The 20,384-nt window shown below is 43.2% G+C and overlaps 1 long non-coding RNA gene across 1 annotated transcript; it reads left to right on the top strand.

Annotated features, from left to right (window-relative positions):
• Positions 1-1,355: 1,355 nt before the first annotated feature.
• On the top strand, positions 1,356-19,659 carry LOC123354329. The gene is made up of 3 exons (XR_006574730.1): positions 1,356-1,423; positions 9,799-9,864; positions 19,385-19,659. It is a non-coding gene; the product is annotated as an uncharacterized LOC123354329 (long non-coding RNA).
• Positions 19,660-20,384: the final 725 nt, after the last annotated feature.

Genomic DNA, 20,384 nt, shown 5'->3' with positions numbered 1-20,384 from the left:
GAAAGCTTTTAATGTCACATCTCTATTATCAGTAGTTTAGTTTTCAAAGTGTAGCATATCTGTTTCACTCAAGCTCTCAACAACTTAGTAGGTCTTATACTTAGTGGCCTAGTTAGTGGTTGTTTCTAAACTCTGAAGAGATTAATTTAAAGGTCAGATTCCCATCTCCTGGTTGAAAGGTTGCTCTGCCAATGATATGTGAGGTCCCTGAAGTCATGAAGGAACTCCATTCAGGGAATCATCATGAAGGTCATGGGAGTTGTCATAAATAAACAGATCAGGGTTAAGGTCTCTTTTCCCTGGAAAGGGTTAACAAGCTCAGTAACCTGAGAAACACCTGACCAGAGGACCAATCAAGGGACAGGGGAATTTCAAATCTCTGTGGAGGGAAGCCTTTGTCTGTGTTTTCTTTGTTTGTCTCAGGTTCTCTTTTTGGATCTAAAAGAGACCAGTCATGTCTCCAAGTTCTCCTGGAGTAGTTTCTACTAATTAATAGTGAGTATTAATTAGAAAGGCGAATTAGTCTTATGATTTGATTTCTATATTTGCAATTGTGTGTTTGCTAAAGGAAATGCTTTATTCCTGTTTGCTGATATTGCTTTTACTGAGAAAAGGGGGAGGGGGAATTCTCTCCAGAGATTGATAAGGTTATACCCTATGAGTGTCCAGCTTGGGCTCATAGAGATTCTGTATTTTCTTTTTATTCTTTAATAAATTCTTTCTTTTCTTTGGACTTGGTTAACTCCTTCTCTTGTGGAAATTCAGGGGAAGGGGAGGGGGGAAGAGACAGTCCTCCTGGGTTTGATTCAAGCAGTTTGAATCAGGTACCGTATCTCTTTCCAGGACTAGGGAAGGGGAGGGGGGAAGTGAGTCCCTCTTTGTGTTGAGTCAAGGATTTGACTCGGTGTATATCTCTCCAGAGCAGGCTGGAGAGAAGGAAGAGGGGGAGGAGGGGAACTGGCTGTTTCTCTCTCTCTCTCTGGTGAGATTCAAGGGGTTTGAATCAGGGTTCCCCAGGGGAAGCTTGGGGGACAGGCAGTGTGTCAGACACTTTAACCTGACTGGTGGCAGCGAAGGAGACCTACCCTAGGATTTTAGGGTGGGGGAATACATGCTGGTCCTCACTTTGAAACCCCCCAGTTTCAAGTGAGGGTGCAGACCAGGACATGGTGGCAGCGGTGGTACATCCTACATGGTTTTCAGCAATGGTGTGCAGGCCACACACAAGTACTTTTACCACCATGTTACCTAACCTTGCGGTGAGGGTGATGCCTGGGAGCTGAAGCATCATGGAGATATATGCAGGGATGTGTGTGTCTGTATATCCATTAACTAATTCTGTTGGTTACTTTCAGGAATCAGGAGTATTGGAGGTAGACATCGGTGGCAATCCTCAGGAAAGTGAGTACATGGTGTGAGAGAGGTAAGGCCCCTGTGCTTGCTAACCATAAATTTGGTGCTCTTGGTTTTTTGAAAGCATTCTTGGGGGTGGGGAGAGGGAAGAGAGAAAAGTTCTCTTGTTAAAAAAATGGATGTTATTAAAGTATTATTAAAACACAACTTCAAAGTCCTTTGTGGTTGATTGGTGGGGTGGGCGGAAGAATATAATCAGAAAAATGTAAATGACAATTGGGAATTGTTTAAGAATATTTTATGGTTTTTGGGTCATCCAATAATCAAGGAGGAAGGCAACCTGGTTTAGAGGGGAAGTGAAGGCAGCTACAAAAATATATAAATATATTAAACAAATGGAAGAAAGGGGAAAGTAATAGTAATGGATATAAATCAGAAACTAGGAACTGTAGAAAATCTATAAGGAATGGAAATGGTGGAATTATCAATACAAAGAAGAAAGAAGTGTTCAATAAATATTTCTGTTCCATATTTGTGAAAAAACAGATGATGTAGTCATATAATATGATAACACTCTTTTCATTCTACTAGTATCTCAGGAGGATGTTAAACAAAAGCTACTAAAGTCAGAAATTTTTAAGTCATCTGGGAAAAGTTTTGAAACAGCTGGCTGAAAATTTGCTGGACCGTTAATGTTGGTTTTCAATAAATCTTGGAACACTGGGGAAGTTCCAGAAGATGGGAAGAAAGCTAATATTGTGCCAATATTTTAAAAGTGTAAATGAGATGACACCAATCTTGAGCTAAATAATGGAGTGGCTGATATGGTACTTCATTAATAAAGTTTTAAAGGAGAGTAATTTATTTAAAGCCAATCAACATGGGTTTATGGAAAATAGAACCTGTCAAACTAGCTTGATATCTTTTTTTGATGAGATTACAAGTTTGGTTGATAAAGGTAGTAGTGTTGTGCAATAGACTTTGACTTCAGTGAGGTATTTGACTAGGCATTGCATGACATTTTGATTAAAAAAACTGGAAAGATATAAAATTAACATGGCACACATTAAATGGATTAAAAGATGGCTAACTGGTAGGTCTCAAAATGTAATTTTAAACAGGTAATCATCAAATGGGTGTGATTCTAATGGAATCCTGCAGGGATTGGTTTTTGGCTTTATGCTATTTAATTAATTTTTATTTGTGACCTAGTAGAAAATAAAATAACTGATAAAGTTTGCAGGCGACACAAAAATTAGGGGTGGTAAATAATTAAGGGGACAGGTCACTGATACAGAGCAATTTGGATCACTTAGTTAGTTGGGACCAAGTAAATAATATGTGTTTTAACATGGCTAAATGTAAATGTTTATACCTAGGAACAAAGAATGTAGGTCCTACTTACAGGATGGGGAAATCACAAGAACATAAGAATGGCCATACTGGGTCAGACCAAAGGTCCATCAAGTCAAGTATCCTGTCCTCTGACAGTGGCCAATGGCAGGTGCCCCAAAGTGAATGAACACAGGTTATCAAGTGATCCATGCCCTGTCACCCAATCCCAGCTTCTGGTAAACAGAGGCTAAGGACACCATTCCTACCCATCCTGGCTAATAGATTCATGGAAGATAGGTCCATCAATGGCTATCTAGCTCCCTTTTGAACCCCATTATAGTATTGGCCTTCACAACACCCTCTGGCAAGGAGTTCCAGAGGTTGACAGTGCGTTGCTTGAAAAAATACTTTCTTGTGTTTGTTTTAAACCTGCTATCTATTAATTTCATTTGGTGGCCCCTTGTTCTTGTATTATGAGAAGGAGTAAATAACACTGCTTTATTTACTTTCTCTATGCCACTCATGATTTTATAGACCTCTATCATATCCCCCCTTAGTCGCCTTTTTCCAAGCTGAAAAGTCCTAGTCTTATTAATCTCTCCTCATATGGAAGCCGCTCTATATACCTAATCATTTTTGTTGCCCTTTTCTGAACCTTTTCCAATTCCAGAATATCTTTTTTGAGATGGAGTAACCACATCTGCACGCAGCATTCAAGATGTGGATGTACAATGGATTTATATAGAGGCAATATGATATTTTCAGTCTTATTATCTATCCCTTTCTTGATTATTCCCAACATTCTGTTTGCAACATTTGATTCCCAACATTTCTATCCTGGGAAGCAGTGACTCTGAAAAAGATCAGGGGGTCCTGGTGGTTAATCAGCTGAACATGAGCTTCCCAGCTGACTCTGGGCACGTCTACACAGGGATAAAAGACCTGCAGCACAGCCGCGGCTGGCCCAGGTCAGCTGGCTTCACGCTCTGAGGGTCCCAGAGCTCAAGACAGTGATTTTTCAGCCCTGGAACACAAGCTCCAGGACCCTGAGTCAGCTGACTTATGCCAGGGTTTGTTATCCCTGTGTAGACATAGCCTCTATGGTGTAAAGCTAATGCAGTCCTGGGATAAATAAACAGGGGAATCTCAAGTAGGAGTAGAGATGTTATTTTACCTTTATAGTTGGCACTGGTGTGACCACTGCTGGAATGCTGTGTCCATTTCCAGTGCCAACAATTCAAGAAAGATGTTGATAAACTGGGGCGGGTTCAGAGAAAAGCCACGAGAATAATTAAAGGATTAGAAAACACCTTATAGATTGAGCTCCTTGACTCTATCCCTATTTCTCCGAGCCCATTTTGGGCTTGGCAACAGCTCAGTGGGGCAACAACATTGCTGGAATTTTAAAACTCTTACAAGTCCAAATTAGAATTTTTTTCTAACCCTAAATTGTAATTTGTGTTATTAGAGCTAAGGTATAAATATTATAATAGGCTGTTTACACAAAATGAGCAGAGTGTTTTCCTTTAAACCCCAGAACCAACAAACTATTGCACAGAAAAATAACAGTGAGAAAGACAGCAGCCCCAGTGTTCAGTATTACTGTTGCCATGGCAACCCAGGGGCTCTTCACTGATGAGTTATTGCTGTCGATCAAAAAGCATTAACTTTTACCTTCTGCTTTTTTATTATAATTTCTGCAGAATTTTTAGCCAACTTGCCCCCGTGGCAGGGCTGTACTGGTGAGATTTCCATTCTGGGGAATGGGAAACAGCATCTTGCTCTGTTTCTGTAACATGAACATGAAGAACACCTAAGAGATGACTAGAATCAGTATCTTCAATGCCTGTGTAAAGTGCTGTTGGCATTACTGTTTAGTATCAGTAATATCCCAATATGGGTCTGTAATCAGGCCAACTGCCTCTGGTGTGCTCCCTTATGGCCTAGGGCCACACTGCAGGCAGCTTGCCTCAGTTTCTCTCCTTGAACAGTTCAAATAAACATCACCAAGCTTTTTCTTGATGGAAAAAATACCCCTCCTTGTAAAGTGGGTTTATTAATACAAAACAAACAGTAATTAGAACTCAGAATCCCCCAGAAGTCCACACAACCCAAGGTTTCTCTTCCTCCTCCCGGGCTTTCCTGCCTGGGGCCTATAACAGGGTTCACTCACCACTGGCACCTCCTGCTGGCTGTCTTGGGAATTAGCTCAGCATGTTAGTGCACCCTTTTCAGGTGATGCCTCACCACCATCACTCCTGCTTTAGGACCCACATCTCTCCAAAGACCACAGCATCCACTTCAGCAACACAGCCCTCCGTCCCTGCCACACACTGTACTCCCCCCTTCCAGGGGACCTGCAATCCACTGTTCAGCTATTTCCCTTAGTGGCTACTACAGCAAATTGTCTGGCCACTTTCTTGTGGCCTCAGCAATCTCTTTGCCCTTGCCTCAGAGTCTCAGCCTGCAAATCCCAGCAGCCAGCCAGGAGCTGTCTTTCATTCCCCCAGTCCCTGCTAACACACTGCTCTGTCCAGGGTGTTATCAGTTCTCACAGCCCTCCAGAGACACAATCCATCCATCCATCCATCCTCCCTGGGCTCCCAGAAGAGAACTGCACTCCTCTGTCCTGCGGCTTCTTTTTTATGTAGGCCTGCCTGGCCCTGATTGGCTGTTCCCTTCAGCCCTTCTCTGATTGGCTGCCTCCTGCACAGCCTCTAGGGCTCTATTAATCCCTTAGAGTCCAGTGTGGGGCAGGTACCCCATCACAGGGCATTTGCAGTCTCTCCTCAGCTTGGACAGGTTCTTTTCCAGCCCTCCCTGCCCAGAGCCAAGTTTTCCTCACTTCCTGCAGACTCTACCAGTTTCCTGGGGTGGTGGTGGGGAGAGGGATGAATAGGGAGCATGCTGAAGAATACCGTGGGGGAGATTTTGATGGGAGCTGAGAGATGAAAGGTAAATGGTCTTTGAGATGGGAAAATATGTGAAGGATATAAATCATTTAAAAACATTTAAATTGAGGGAAAACAGGAACTGGAAAAGATATACCATGAGGTTTTCAGAGTGGAGTGAAAACAGGGAAAAAATTAAAAGTGGAGTGAAGGGAAGGAAAATGTTATAAAGAAGAACAAAGAACAAACCCAGTTTTCAATAGCAATCTCTTGAAAATTTGCTACAAAATAGGTACCATAAAAAGCTAATAATTTATACTTTATTTGTAATTACAAAGATGAAGTCTGTGGAAAAGGATGAAGAGGAAGGCAGGGAATGCCCACTAAACCAGTGTGGGGTGGTTAGTGCCCCAAAAGCTGAGGTGTGAAGGCTTTTCCCAAAGAAATGGTAGTAGCAATTACACAAGTGTACATGAGACAGTGGATGAAATAGACCAGGTACCCAGTACCATTCATGCTGCACTCAGCCTGGGACCAAGGGTGGGTGGGCAGAAAAGAAAAGGTGGCTCTAAAACACATTTATGCTCCCTTGATCCAATGGCCCACCAGATAGACAATCTAGCCCCAAATATAACATAAAGCAGCCTAAGAGCTGCTTTAAATTACACCAGATAGACTACTTCTCTAAGGACCACTTTGCAGTCTGAGACCATCCCCTCCAGACCCTGGCCAGCCCAGGAATGCCCCCCATGCCTACATCAGTGAGTACCATAGGGCCAGTTATGCTGGCTTTAAACCTACACCACGGGAATCTGTCCCCATTGCACTGCTCCAGTGGTGCAAAAGGAATGGAGCCAGGATATTAGGATCTGGTCCAGTGGCTTCAGTACCAAGGTGAATATGGGAAATATTCCCTATGTTGTTCTTGTGTATTTGTACTACCTCTTCAGGTATATGTGCATACATAGGTTGGTGCCTAGATATGTATTTGGTGCAGTGAAAGTGTGGTTTAGGTCAGGTTGTCTCCTAGGCTGGATTTTAACATGTGGAAAGGGGCTCAGGTTTCTCTGACTGTGTTGAGTTTAAGGTTGGTATGTGAATTCTTTCAGAGGCTGACACTCATTTTAACTCTTCTGCATATGAAGGTGCATTCTCATCTTTCCAGAGCCTGAGAGTTATGCGTTAGTCTACAATCATACTACTTTCAACCATATGTCTACACCAGTGGTGGGCAACCTGTGGCCCGTGGGAGACAGTTTGTTTACATTGACTGTCCTCAGGCAACAGCGAATCGCAGCCACTGGGAGCTGTGGGTGGCCATCGCTGCAGGAGGCCATGGCTGAAGACAGTCAATATAAACAAACTGTCTCGTAGCTCGCCAGCGGATTACCCTGATGGGCCACGTGCAGCCCATGGGCCGCAGGTTGCCTACCACTGGTCTACAGGATGTGTGAGGCTGAAGAGCTCAGAGAGTTGTTACAGAGGCATTGATAAATTATATGGCTCAATTCTAAAGTACTTACTCAGTTCTTAGTGAAGCAATGCTCTTCCTGAAGTCAGGATTTAATACATGATTATTTTTGGTTTCTGGTGGTTGTGTTTTAGATAGTGGAAGTGACTAAATACAGACTTTAATCAAAAGTGGAACCAAATGCCTTTTTTTACAATATTTTAGTCTATTTCAAGATTATCCTATGTATATTCCAAATGTTCACTCTTCCCAGTTATAAAAGAAGAGACTACCTGGTATGTAGCAACAGAAGGACATTTTTATTTCCATCTTTTAAAAACCAATAGGTTGCATGATGCTAACAAGGTGGCTAGTTGCTGACAGGAGTAGAACTTTACCCTAGTGACAGCCCAATTAAGATGCTGCATAGTGTTTCCAGTAGGCTTCTGCTTGTTTCTAATTTTAGAACTGTGTAAGAGTGAGGCAAAAGTAAGTGAAATGAATTGATCAGTAATGAGGCTGTGGTTGATTTGCTAGGATCTCAGTACTCATGCAACTTAATATCTTTTACAAAGATAGAAAAAAATTACAACTGTTCTAATACAGATATTAGGCACATTACAAACCTCACTAACATTCAGGCCTGGTCAATATGCAGATAGGGGAGTTTGTAAAGAAAACCCAGGTGCTGCAGAAGTGGTTTTAATGATTCAGAAAGTGTCTGTGTTGCCTCTAAGTGAGCATTCATTCGTTGTTCCAGCATGGCACCAATGCTTAGCATGACATTATTATTAATAATAATTATTTGTAGGCATCATTATTATTAATTATTTGTATTAGATAGCATTATGCTGCTGAGGATACTGTGACTCAAATAAGATACAGGGTAAAAAAAAATTTAAGTGCCTGAGTGAATTATAAGCCTAACACACTTTGGCACTTTTGAAAATTTTACCTGTAAATCAACTTCCTGACCATGGGCAAGCTCATGGGAGGAGGTTAAAGGAAAGGAAAGTTCAGAGAGGGTCTGCTTCTGGGTTTTCTCCCTGATTGATCCATTAGGGTCAGGACTTGACTCCACTCCCACAAATGAGTTGTGGGGACTATCCCCATCCCTATGAAACCCTGGGTTCTGAATGGACCCTGGGGGATTCTCAGGAGACCAGGGCATTCATGAAAAAGCCCTGTGCCCTCCCTCAGTTGCTGCTAGGGTGGATACAAATCACAACTGGTTTTTGTTTTTAGTTTTAAAAAAAATCTTTTATTTAACTCATGGAAATTTATTTTTGAAATTTAAATCAGATTTTTTTATTTACATGTTGTTATTTCTTCCCATTGTATAGCCTTAAATTGCTAAAGTGGATGTTGGTATTTGTTTCTCTAATTAGTTTCCTAATTGTTGAATTTCAGATTACATAGAGATATTTTTTTCTATTGAGAACTTTGACACTTAGTGTATATCTACACTGCAGCTGAGAATGAGCCTCCCAGCATGGGTACATAGACTCACTCTAGTCGGGCTCAGGCTGGCATGCTAAAATAGCAGTGTGGATGTTGTGGCTTGGGCTGCCGCTTGGGCTCTTAAGCCTAGAGCAGGAGTCGGCAACCTTTCAGAAGTGCTGTGCCGAGTCTTCATTTATTCACTCTAAGGTTTCGCATGCCAGTAACACATTTTAAAGTTTTTAGGAGGTCTCTTTCTATAAGTCTATAATCTATAACTAAGCTATTGATATATGTAAAGTAAATAAGGTTTTTAAAATGTTTAAGAAGCTTCATTGAAAATTAAACTAAAATGCAGAGCCTCCCGGACCGGTGGCCAAGACCTGGGCAGTGTGAGTGCCACTGAAAATCAGCTCGCGTGCCACCTTCGGCACCCGTGCCATAGGTTGCCTACCCCTGGCCTAGAGGGTTGGGTGGGTAGGCTAGGTGTTTGGGCTAAGCACCTAGAAGATAATACGATTATGAAGTATAGCCAGCATGGATTTGTCTAGAACAAATCATGCCCGATCAACCTAATTTCCTTCTTTATATGGTTACTAGCCTAGTGAAGAGGATGGGGGGTGGGAAGCAGTAAACGTGATATATCTTGATTTAGTAGGGCTTTTGACAAAGTCCAACATGACATTCTCATAAGCAAAGTCGGGAAATGTGGTCTAGATGAAACTACTATAAGGTGGATGCAAAACTGGTTGGAAGATCATACTCAAAGTGTAGTCATCAATGATTTGCCATCAGAGTAGGGGGGTGTATCTTGTGCGGTCCCACAGGGATCTGTCCTGGGTCTGGTACTATTCAATAGTTTCATTAATGAGTTGGATAATGGAGTGGAGAGTATGCTTATAAAATTCCTTGCCCTCCAACCTTATAGAGAGTCCTCTTCAGGATCCTGGGGAGAAGAGGAACTGTGTCTCAGTCGTGACTGATCCCTCTTTCCATGCAAAAGGAGGAGAAACCACATGTGGAATATATCTCCTCATGATATGTTCCATTCTATGCATCCGATGAAGTGGGCTGTAGCCCACGAAAGCTTATGCTCAAATAAATTTGTTAGTCTCTAAGGTGCCACAAGTACTCCTGTTCTTTTTGCTGATACAGACTAACACAGCCGCTACTCTGACACATGTGGAGTTTCCCTTGGTGTGCAGATCTGGCCTGATGTATGGCCATTAACTTTAACTGTAGCTGAAATTGATTGGTTCTGTATTCAGGATGATATTTAATGACCTGTGACTCAAAAACAGCTTGACAAATTTTCTTCGTGCTTTGCAGAAATAAACGAGTTGGCTGGAATTCTTTAAGGACCCTGTTGCTACAAACAAATACTACAATTACTAGGTAAGTCACTCAGACCTGCAAAGGTACAGCAAAAACCCTGCTCCATTAGCCCCCAAAACACAGACCTATAGTTCTTGAGTCGAGGAGAAACTTCTCTTGCAGTGGTTAAATATAAGGACTCAGCTTCTCTCTGTGCAACTGTAATCTGTTGGTCAGTGTAGGTTGTCTCTCTCTCTCTGTGCTTGAGCCATAGAGAATATGAGTCTATTACAGATTTTATCTTGAGAGCTTGGCTCAAGTTGTAGCAAGCCCCATACGTTTAACTCTGGAGGTCCCTGGTTCAATCCTTGGTGTCAGCCAAATTGGCGGCTGTCATGTAAAGCAATTTCTCATTTTCTGACTGCCCAACCTCAGACCCTGTGCTCTGATTTGCAGAAGTGCTGAGCTCTCACCACTGCAACTGAAAGCCAACGGGAGCTTTGCTTGAATATATACAGTGCTATAATGCTAAGTACTCTGAAAAATCAAGTGCTAGGTGTCTCATAACAGGCACCCAAGATTAGTAGGCACTTTTGACCCTAATCTTTCCAGGCTTTAGTTCTCCATCTGTAAAATGGGGATAATACCATCACCCACACACCTCAGGGGAGCGTTGTGCAAATACATTGATTAATGTTTGTGAAGCACTCAGGTGCTATAATTGAGCTTGGAAGAATTCAATTTTTATTTTTTTATAATTTGACAGATAATATCAATCAATGTTTGTTTTTAAGCATTTTCTAAATTTTATCCATTTAAATTTTCACAGTTATGGGAAATTATCTGGGGGACTTAGACAGTCAGGGGGTTAGACAATAATTATTTAATGACAGTAGATTTGTGATTCAAAAAATTAAAGCTTTATAACCATTAAAACACAAATTGCCAATGTCGTATGTCAAAATATACGAAGTAAATATCCCTAAATCTAACTTTAATAAGTTCTCAAATAGCACTTTTCTTATTCTGCCTCTCTGTACATTTTGATTATTATCAATGGAAATATTTTTTCATCATTTTGTGTATGAATGGTGAAATTGACGTTTACCAACATTTGCCAATAAAAATCTAATCTTTCCAAGCCTAATTATAATGATGAGCCCATAGAAAAGCTCATGAGGAAATTAATAACTCTGCATGCAGAGTAGAGTTTGAATGATATGTAGTACATAAGTATAGGACCACTTTATCAATGATGTGAAAAGAGAATATTGAACAGTTTCTCATTAACTCAGCACCTTCCATCCTATGCACTGAATGAGGTAGTGGCCATGTGGAAAAAAAATTGTAAGTGATTACGTAATTGAAGACTTTATCGTAAAAGAATACACACAAGAATGTCCTAACTCTTGAGTGCTTGACTTTGCAATCTTAATGTTCTTTTAATGTAGTTATTTGTGTGTAATATATATAATATATAACATTAAAAACTAGTGGTAATGAAAGATTAAGGATGATAAAAGGAATTAGTCTGAAGTCAGAACATTTTAAAAGTTAAGATTGTTCCTGAACTACTAAAATAGCTTCAATTTTAATGGTGCTGCCAAAAGTCAGGCCCTGACTCAACATAGGCATATGCCTAACTTTAAGCAGGCCCATAGTCCTATTGAAGTCAATGAAGCTTCTCATGTGCTTAAAGTTAGGGATGTCCTTAAGTAACTGCTGAACTGGGCCCTAAGCTTTTACCTTAAGAACTCTGCTATACTTGTAGTTTAAAGCTGCCACTAAGATCAGTTTTTAGCTTTAGGATACCACTAGAATAAATGTATACCTTTAGGGTATGGCTACACTGGCGATTTGCAGCGCTGGAAAGCCTCCACCAGCGCTGCAATTAGTAAGTGGCCACACCTGCAAGGCACTTCCAGCGCTGCAACTCCCTGGCTGCAGCGCTGGCCGTACACCTCACTCGGCATGGGGAATAAGGATTCCAGCGCTGGTTCTGCAGCGCTGGTCATCAAGTGTGGCCACACACCAGCGCTGTGATTGTCCTCCAGGGTATAAGGATGTATCCCAGAATGCCTGTTCAGCCACTCTGCTCATCAGGTCAGACTCTACTTCCCTGGCCTCAGGTGACCTGCCCTTTAAATGCCCCGGGAATTTTAAAAATCCCCTTCCTGTTTGCTCAGCCAGGTATGGAATGCAATCAGTGAATCTTTACAGGTGACCATGCCTCCACGTGGCAAACGAGCCCCAGCATGGAGCAATGGCGAGCTGATGGACCTCATCAGTGTTTGGGGGGAGGAATCTGTGCAGGCACAGCTGCGCTCTAGCCGTAAGAATTATGATACCTTTGCCCAGGTATCGAGAGCCATGCTGGAAAGGGGCCATGAGCGTGACGCGCTGCAGTGCAGGGTAAAAGTAAAGGAGCTCCGGAGTGCCTATTGCAAAGCACGTGAGGGGAACCGCAGATCCGGCAGTGCCCCCACGACCTGCCGGCTTTACAAGGAGCTGGATGCGATTTATGGGGGTGACCCCTCTGTAAATCCAAGGACCACGATGGACAGTTCAGAGCCGGTAGAGGAGGGGGAGGGGGAGGCAGACAGTGAGGCTACTGTGGTGGGGGAAGACACCCCGGAGGAGGCATGCAGTCAGGAGCTCTTCTCAAGCCAGGAGGAAGCTAGCCAGTCGCAGCCCCTGGAACTTGGTGCAGAAGAATCACAGGAGCAGGTCCCAGGTAAGCAGCTTTTATTGCAATGCTAAGGTTTTGGGAGAGGAGGGGGGATGGTATGGCTGCATGCCTGCATGCCTAGACATGGAATATCCCACTGATGTGGTCTATCACGTCGCAGTAATCTGCCTCTGTAATCTCTTCAAAAGTTTCTGCAAGAGCATAGGCAATTCGCGTGACCAAGTTTAAAGGGAGAGCCATTGTGGTCCCTGTCCCATTCAGGCTAACGCGTCCGCGCCACTGTTCCAGGAGGGGTGGGGGAACCATGCTTGCACAGAGGCATGCTGCATAAGGACCCGGGCGGAATCCGCATTGTTGTAGGAGACCCTCCCTTGCTTCTTTGGTAACCCACAGAAGGGAGATATCTTCAAGTAATAACTCCTGTGGGAAATGGAGGGAGTGTTTCAGTGCTGGTTTCCCCAACTGCATACCGCGGCAGGCAGGAACCCCAGGGTTAATTCCTGAGGGACATGGCAGTGCTGCGTTTAACAAAGCCCAAAAACAGGCAGTCTAGCCATGAAGCAAGAAGCACCCTGCTCGAGCAGACCGCGGCAGGCAGGAACCCCAGGGTTAATTCCTGAGGGACATGGCAGTGCTGCCTTTAACAAAGCCCAAAAACAGGCAGTGTAGCCATGAAGCTTGAAGCCCCCTGCCCGAGCATACCGCGGCAGGCAGGAACCCCAGGGTTAATTACCATTACCATTTCTGGGAGGCTGTGAATTCTCTAGCAGTTGCTGAAATGTCTGAGGAATGCTTGTGTGAGACTTTTACTTCAGATTATACACAATGCAAGCTCTCTTAAAATGTATCATTTGCTGTATTTTTATAGTGACCTTGAGTAGTCCTGGGCCGGTCTTATCAGTGACTGAAAGAAAGCTTCAGAACCTGAGAAGGAAACCGAACAGAAGCAAAGAAGATTTGGTCAAGGCAGTTATGAACCAGTGTGCAGCAGAGAATAAAAATGCGCAGAAATGGAGAGAAAAGATGCAGCACTGGAGGGAAACAGAAAGCAGGAGAAAGGCGTTGACGCAGAAGAAAACCACGAGGCAGCTTATAAACCTCATTGCGCGCCAAACAGACTGTATGCAGTCACTGGTAGCAATGCAGGCAGAGCACTACCGTGCAAAACCCCCACCCTCCCAAACCTCTTTCCCCTATGCACCAATGTCAGCTCCAAGTCCCGTTCCCCAGCATCCAGGTTCTTACCTACACCATCACCAGCTGCCCCCGACACCTGTACGGTCACCTATGAGCCCAGAGAACTACGACCCTTACCCTCTGCACTCAACCCCCATCACCATGCAACAGTACAATCCTGAGGTGCACAGCACTCCTGGCAGTACATATGCAAAACTATGAATGTACAGTTCAACAACCAACCCCCCTGCCCGTGTACTTCCTTTTTTTTAGATAAATGATTTCTTTGATTATGAAACAGTTTTTATTACTGCATAAAGTGAAAGATAACAAACCCCAATGAAAACACAGGTAACAAACATCAAGGAAAACACAGGCACTTAAAAGCACTGTAACCAGTGCACGTCACTCCTGGTCAAGGCAAAAAAACATTACTGTTGGCTTTCTGCCTCAAATTCCTCCCTCAAGGCATCCCTAATCCTTGTTGCCCTGTGGTGGGCGTCTCTAGTAGCCCTGCTGTCTGGCTGTGCAAATTCAGCCTCCAGGACTTGCACCTCGTTGTTCCATGCCTGGCTGAATGTTTCACCCTTCCCTTCACAAATATTATGGAGGGTACAGCACGCGGATACAACTGCAGGGATGCTGCTTTCCCCCAAGTCTAGCATCCCATAAAGCGCCCGCCAGCGCCCCTTTAAACGGCCAAAAGCACACTCCACAGTCATTCGGCATCGGCTCAGCCTGTAGTTGAAACGGTCCTGGCTCCTGTCCAGCTTCCCTGTATAGGGTTTCATGAGCCAAGGCATTAATGGGTAAGCGGGGTCCCCAAGGATCACAATGGGCATTTCAACGTCCCCTACTGTGATCTTTCGGTCTGGGAAAAATGTACCTTCCTGCATCTTCCTGAACAGGCCACTGTTCCGAAAGATGCGTGCATCATGCACTTTTCCAGGCCAGCCTGTGTAAATATCAGTGAAACGCCCACGGTGATCCACAAGCGCCTGGAGAACCATAGAGAAATACCCCTTGCGATTAATGTACTCGTAGGCTAGGTGGGGTGGTGCCAGAATAGGAATATGCGTCCCATCTATTGCCCCTCCACAGTTAGGGAAACCCATTTCTGCAAAGCCATCCACAATGTCCTGCATGTTCCCCACATTCACGGTTCTCCTTAGCAGGATGCGATTAATGGCCCTGCTAACTTGCATCAGCACGATTCCAACGGTCGACTTTCCCACTCCAAACTGGTTCCCGACCGACCGGTAGCTGTCTCGAGTTGCCAGCTTCCAGATTGCAATAGCCACCCACTTTTCCACCGTCAGGGCAGCTCTCAATCTTGTGTCCTTGCGCCGCAAGGTGGGGGCGAGCTCAGCACACAGTCCCATGAAAGTGGCTTTTCTCATACGAAAGTTCTGCAGCCACTGCTCGTCATCCCAGACTTCCATGACAATGTGATCCCACCACTCACTGCTTGTCTCACGAGCCCAAAAGCGGCGTTCCACAGTGCTGAGCATTTCCGTTACCGCCACAAGCAATTTCATCTCACCCGCTTTAGGCAAATCCATATCATCATCGGAATCCTCACTGTCACTTTGGAGCTGAAGGAATAGCTCAACTGCCAAATGTGATGTGCTGGCGACAGTCAGCAGCAAATTCCTCAGCAGCTCAGGCTCCATTTCACAGCGTGCTGCACTCACAATGGCAAGAAACGTGGACGGCAAAAGTGTGACTGCTGGGAAGTGAAGTGATGCACCACGGGGCGTTGGAACAGGAAGCGGAATGACCCACACACTTCCTTCCCCTTCCCACAATACTCAGCGCCAAAACGGCGCCAAAACGGGATGAGGTGCTCTGTGGGATAGCTGCCCACAATGCACCTCTCAGTACAGCGCTGGAAATGCTGCCAATGTGGCCAAACTGCAGCGCTGGTAGCTGTCAGTGTGGCCACACTGCAGCGCTGGCCCTGCACAGCTGGACGACCAGCGCTGCAAACTACCAGTGCTGTAACTCGCCAGTGTGGCCATACCCTTAGTGTGCTGCTCAAATAATCCTTAACTCAAGAGTGTGGCTAAACTATAGTTTTAATTTAATGGTGCTGCTGAAGTCTGAGTAGAACCAACATTCTAATAGCTCTGAGCAAAAAAGTAACAAAAATGTCATTGTGGGAAATTGGCAACATTAGCCACACTTTAAATAAATTAATTAATTGGGGCGGGGGGAGCTCAGATTGCTCAGGTAGTGGTGGCAGGGCTCTCGCGGTGATTTAAGGAGCCCGGAGCTCCGCAGCGGCCAGAGCCCTGGGCCCTTTAATTTGCCCCGGGGCTCCCAGCCGCCTCAGCATCTGGCAGCATTGGGGTGATTTAAAGGCCCTGGGGCTCCCAGCCACAGCCGGAGCCCCAGGGACTTTCAGTCTTGAAAGGCCCCGCCGCTTCCGGTTGAAGCCACACCTCTTCTGGTTGAGGCCACACCCCGCACAGGTCTCCGGCATACCGGTAAGTCCTTTAAACTACTTTCACCCCTGTCTGTAACCCTAGTCCTGGTAAAGAATAAAAGTATTTGTGGTGAAGAAAATCCTGTGTTAAGGCCATGTCTATACTATGGGGCGTATAGTCGCCCTAAGCCAGCATAACCCAATAGTGTAGACAGCCTACATCCACAGAAGTGGTTTTCCATCACTGTAGGAATACCACTTCCCTGACGAATGGTAGCTAAATCAATGGAAGCATTCTTCTATTGGCCTAGCTTCATCTACACTGGCAGTTATGTTGGCATAGCTGTGAAACTCAAAGATGTGACTTTTTCACACCTCTGAGTGCCAAACTATGTCACCCTAAACTTTAAGTGTAGACTAGGGCTAAGTTTATGTTCCTTGCTTTGCTGCCATGTTTTCCATGAAGGACACAATAAGGAAACCAGAGCTCCCACAGCCAGTTGGACTTTGGAGGGAAATACCTCTAAGCACTGGGGGCTCGGCAGGATTGTGGTTCTGGTTCTGGGCTCAAGGTGGCCAAACCATGTGTCCCAGTGCAGAAAAAGGGTATCAGATAGGAGTCTGTACCTGGGAGAGTGCATGAGAAACCCGGAGTTCAGAACAGTGGCCAATCCCTGCCCAGGCCCAGACGTTCTTAGAAGCACGTGGACCCAGGAAATGGATCTATTTACAGCAACCTGGTGCCTGTCCAGAAGAAGGGTCAGGGCAAAGGTTGTGACATCATCTAATCTTGATTTAAAGACTTCTGGTGATGAAGATAATTCCAATGATTAATTACCCTCACTGTTAATTTTTTGCCTCATGCCCAGTTTAAATGTTTGTAGTTTCAGCTTCCAGATATTGGATCTTGTCATGCTGTTTTCTGCTCAATTAAAGAACTGTGAAGTATCAAATATCTTCCCACATAGGTATTTATAGACTGTGATCAAGTCACCTCTTCACATTCTCTTCAATAAGCTAAATAGATTGCACTCCCTAAGTCTCTCATTATATGGTTTGTCTTGCAGACCTCAAATCAGTAAAAAATGATCTGCAAAAAGGGGTAAACAGTGAACTGACAGTCTGCAGATGATACAAAATTACTCAAGATAGTTAAGTCCATAGCAGACTGTTACAAAGAGAGCTCACAAAACTGGGTGACTGGGTGACATTTAAAAAAAATGGCAGATGAAATTCAGTGTTGATAAATGCAAAGTAATGCATATTGGAAAACATAATCCCAACTATATGTGCAAAATAATGGGGTCTAAATTAGCTGTTACCACTCAAGAAAGAGATCTTGGAGCCATTGTGGATAGTTCCCTGAAAACATCTGCTCAATGTGCAACAGTAGTCAAAAAAGCGAACAGAATGTTAGGAACCATTAGGAAAGGGATAGATAATATGACAGAAAATATTATAATACCACTGTATAAATCCATGGTACACCCACACCTTAAATACTACATGCAGTTCTGGCTGCCCCATCTCAAAAGAGAGAGATGAGAAATGGAAAAGGTACAGAGAGGGGCAACAAAAATGATAAAGGGTATGGAACAGCTTCCATAGGAGGAGAGATTAAAAAGACTGGGACTGTTCATCTTGGAAAAGAGACAACTAAGGGGGTGTAATGAAGCAGAGTGGCCTCATTCCGGTGTAGAGGGATTAATTCACCCTGTTGGATGCAGTTAGCCCCACCCCTTCCCTCTCACAAGAAGTGCGGGGTTGGGGCAGGAAGTATAAGGGCTGGGCCCTGCAGTTAGACCAGGGAAGGCTCTTCCGGATGCAGTGCTTCAGCCTATGAGTAACACATACATGCTTCCCTCTGCCCCCCGTATGTTGTGTTGCGTCTGCCTATTTTAAAGCAAATCAAGTGAAATCCTGACTCCATTGAAGTCTATGGGAGATTTGCCATTGACTTCAATGGAGCTAAGATTTCACCTATGGAGTTTGTGCTCAGATTACTAACAGGTCCCGATTACTCTGTATAAATAAACTTTCCTTGTTATTTACCACTCCGGCAATCTTTAGATTATCTGCAAACTTTATCAGCAACAATATTGTATTTTCTTTTAGATCATTGTTAAAAATATTGAATAGAATTGGGCCATGAACTGATGGTTGCGAGATCTGACTAGAAACACCCCTACTCATTGATCGGTCTCTTTAAGAACTACATATGAAGTATAGAAAGATTTTAATTCATATACTATTTCAATATTGATTTGCATAGCGCTAACTTTTTAATCAGAATATCATGCAGTAAGTCAAATGCTTCACGGAAATCTAAGTATTATATCACAATTCCCTTTGTCAACCAAACTTGTGATCTCAGAGAACAATACTGAATTTGTTTGAGACCTGTGTCCATAAAACTATGCTGATTGCCATTAATTATGTTTACATACTTTATTCTTTTATTGACTAAGTCCTGTATTAGCCATTCTATTATTTTATCTGGGATTAATGTTAGGCTATCTGGCTATAATTACCCATTTACTCTCTTCAAGTAGTGACAGTTTTTTTTCCAGTTTTCTGGAAGATCTCCAATTTTCCAAGATTTACTAAAAATTGAAATTAGTGATTTGAAGAACTCAGTACTTTGAATATGTCTCAGTATTCTGAATAGTGTTTGTACAAGTTTGGGAAAAAATTATAATCAAATCCAGGTCCTTCTGCATAGCCTGTGTAAACCTGGAGTTAAGGGAGAGAATTCTTCCCTCGCTCCCAGCCTATTGATCACTTGCAGAGCTGCTGCAATAACATTGTGCTCCCCATCAGCGTAGCACCCAAAATTCCAAGGATTTTTGGCATAGAGCCATTGCAAAGTATAGCTGCACGACCAGCAGGGTTGTGAAATCCTACTGTATGGCCCTTGTGTGACTGGATCACCTGTATAATGGAAGTGCACTGTTTCTGCAACCATTCTTTGGAATGTAGGATTTGGCCTATACCTAGGAGCTGGCTGAAAAAACAGAATTTCTGTCCCTTGGGAAATTCTTACTCTTCAAAATTTGTTTTTCTCCTGAACTGGAATGAAAAGTCGAAGTCTTGAAATATTTGCGGAATGGAAATTCCAAAATATTTTGATTTGGAAACCTCTAAATGACCTTATGAAACAGTTTTGATAAAGTTGAAATATTATAAAATATTAGATGTCATACATATAAATATAAATTATATTGATAATAAAATTGAAATAAAATGTGAAACTCAGAACTAAATACTCCATTTCAGTTTTGAAAATTTTCTCTGATTTTTTTTTTGAGATCAACTCACTCCCACAGAACATTTTGATTTAAGTGCAACTGCATTTGCTGATGGAAAACTGTTTCACTGAAAATGTTGTTGACCCTTCTGCAATAAATTCTGTATCATTATAAATGTTATGTTACCGTTAACAGCAAATAAATAGCCATGGCAGTATATCTATCTCTATCTTCTTTCCAGGGTCTAGATAAGTGATACTCAGACCTCAGTGGTTAAGGAGCCAAATGAGTGAGCAGCATTCCCCAATTATTTCATTTGCTATAGTTCCATATATTCAGTCACACAGATTTTTAATATCATGTGTTGTAAAGAGCCGCAGGAGATACATTAAAGAGACAACTTGCGGCTCGAGAGCCTCAGTCTGAGTATCACTGGTCTAGATCTAAATCATTTTGCTGCTCTTTTGTATGGCTATGAAAGATTGTTTAGTTGTTTTAGAGTCTCATCACAAACACATACAAATCCTATGCAAGTTGTACTGCATGTAGCTATCAGAGATATATTCTAATGGATAAACAGGTTATGCACCTTCTTCCCTTATGAGATGTTTGTATAGAAATTGTTTTGTTTGATTGTATTAAAGATGTTTCTGTAATATGCACTGGTGCCTCTGGATTGTCTTGAGTGGCAGAAATGCTGATTCTCTTACAATGTCTCTGCAGTGCTCTAGGCCTTTCCTTATATATCGGACTGATGAGTTTCACTGGCAATAGCAGATTGCCCTCCAGAATTGATAACCTGAATTGGCCACTGCCTTAAGAAAACTGTCAAATGTCTGCACCTAGCAATGTGCAGTCATCCATAAACAGTTACTGAATGACTTATTGCTCTAGGCAACTGCTGGTTCTGTCTATTTGGCAACGTTGACCTGGCAGACACCTTTCACTTTATCCTGCACTTCTGTCCTCTCTTCCCTATTTCTGTATTGCTCATCATAGGTTTAGCCCGAGTCAGTTCTGGTGTACAGAAGGAAAGTAATAAAGGTAAGCTAGGGAATGT

The sequence above is a fragment of the Mauremys mutica genome, chromosome 1 (genome assembly GCF_020497125.1).
Source record: "Mauremys mutica isolate MM-2020 ecotype Southern chromosome 1, ASM2049712v1, whole genome shotgun sequence".
Taxonomy (NCBI): Eukaryota; Metazoa; Chordata; order Testudines; family Geoemydidae; genus Mauremys; species Mauremys mutica.
The sequence above is the reverse complement of the archived record's forward strand: the minus strand, read 5'-3'. Positions and strand labels throughout refer to the sequence as shown.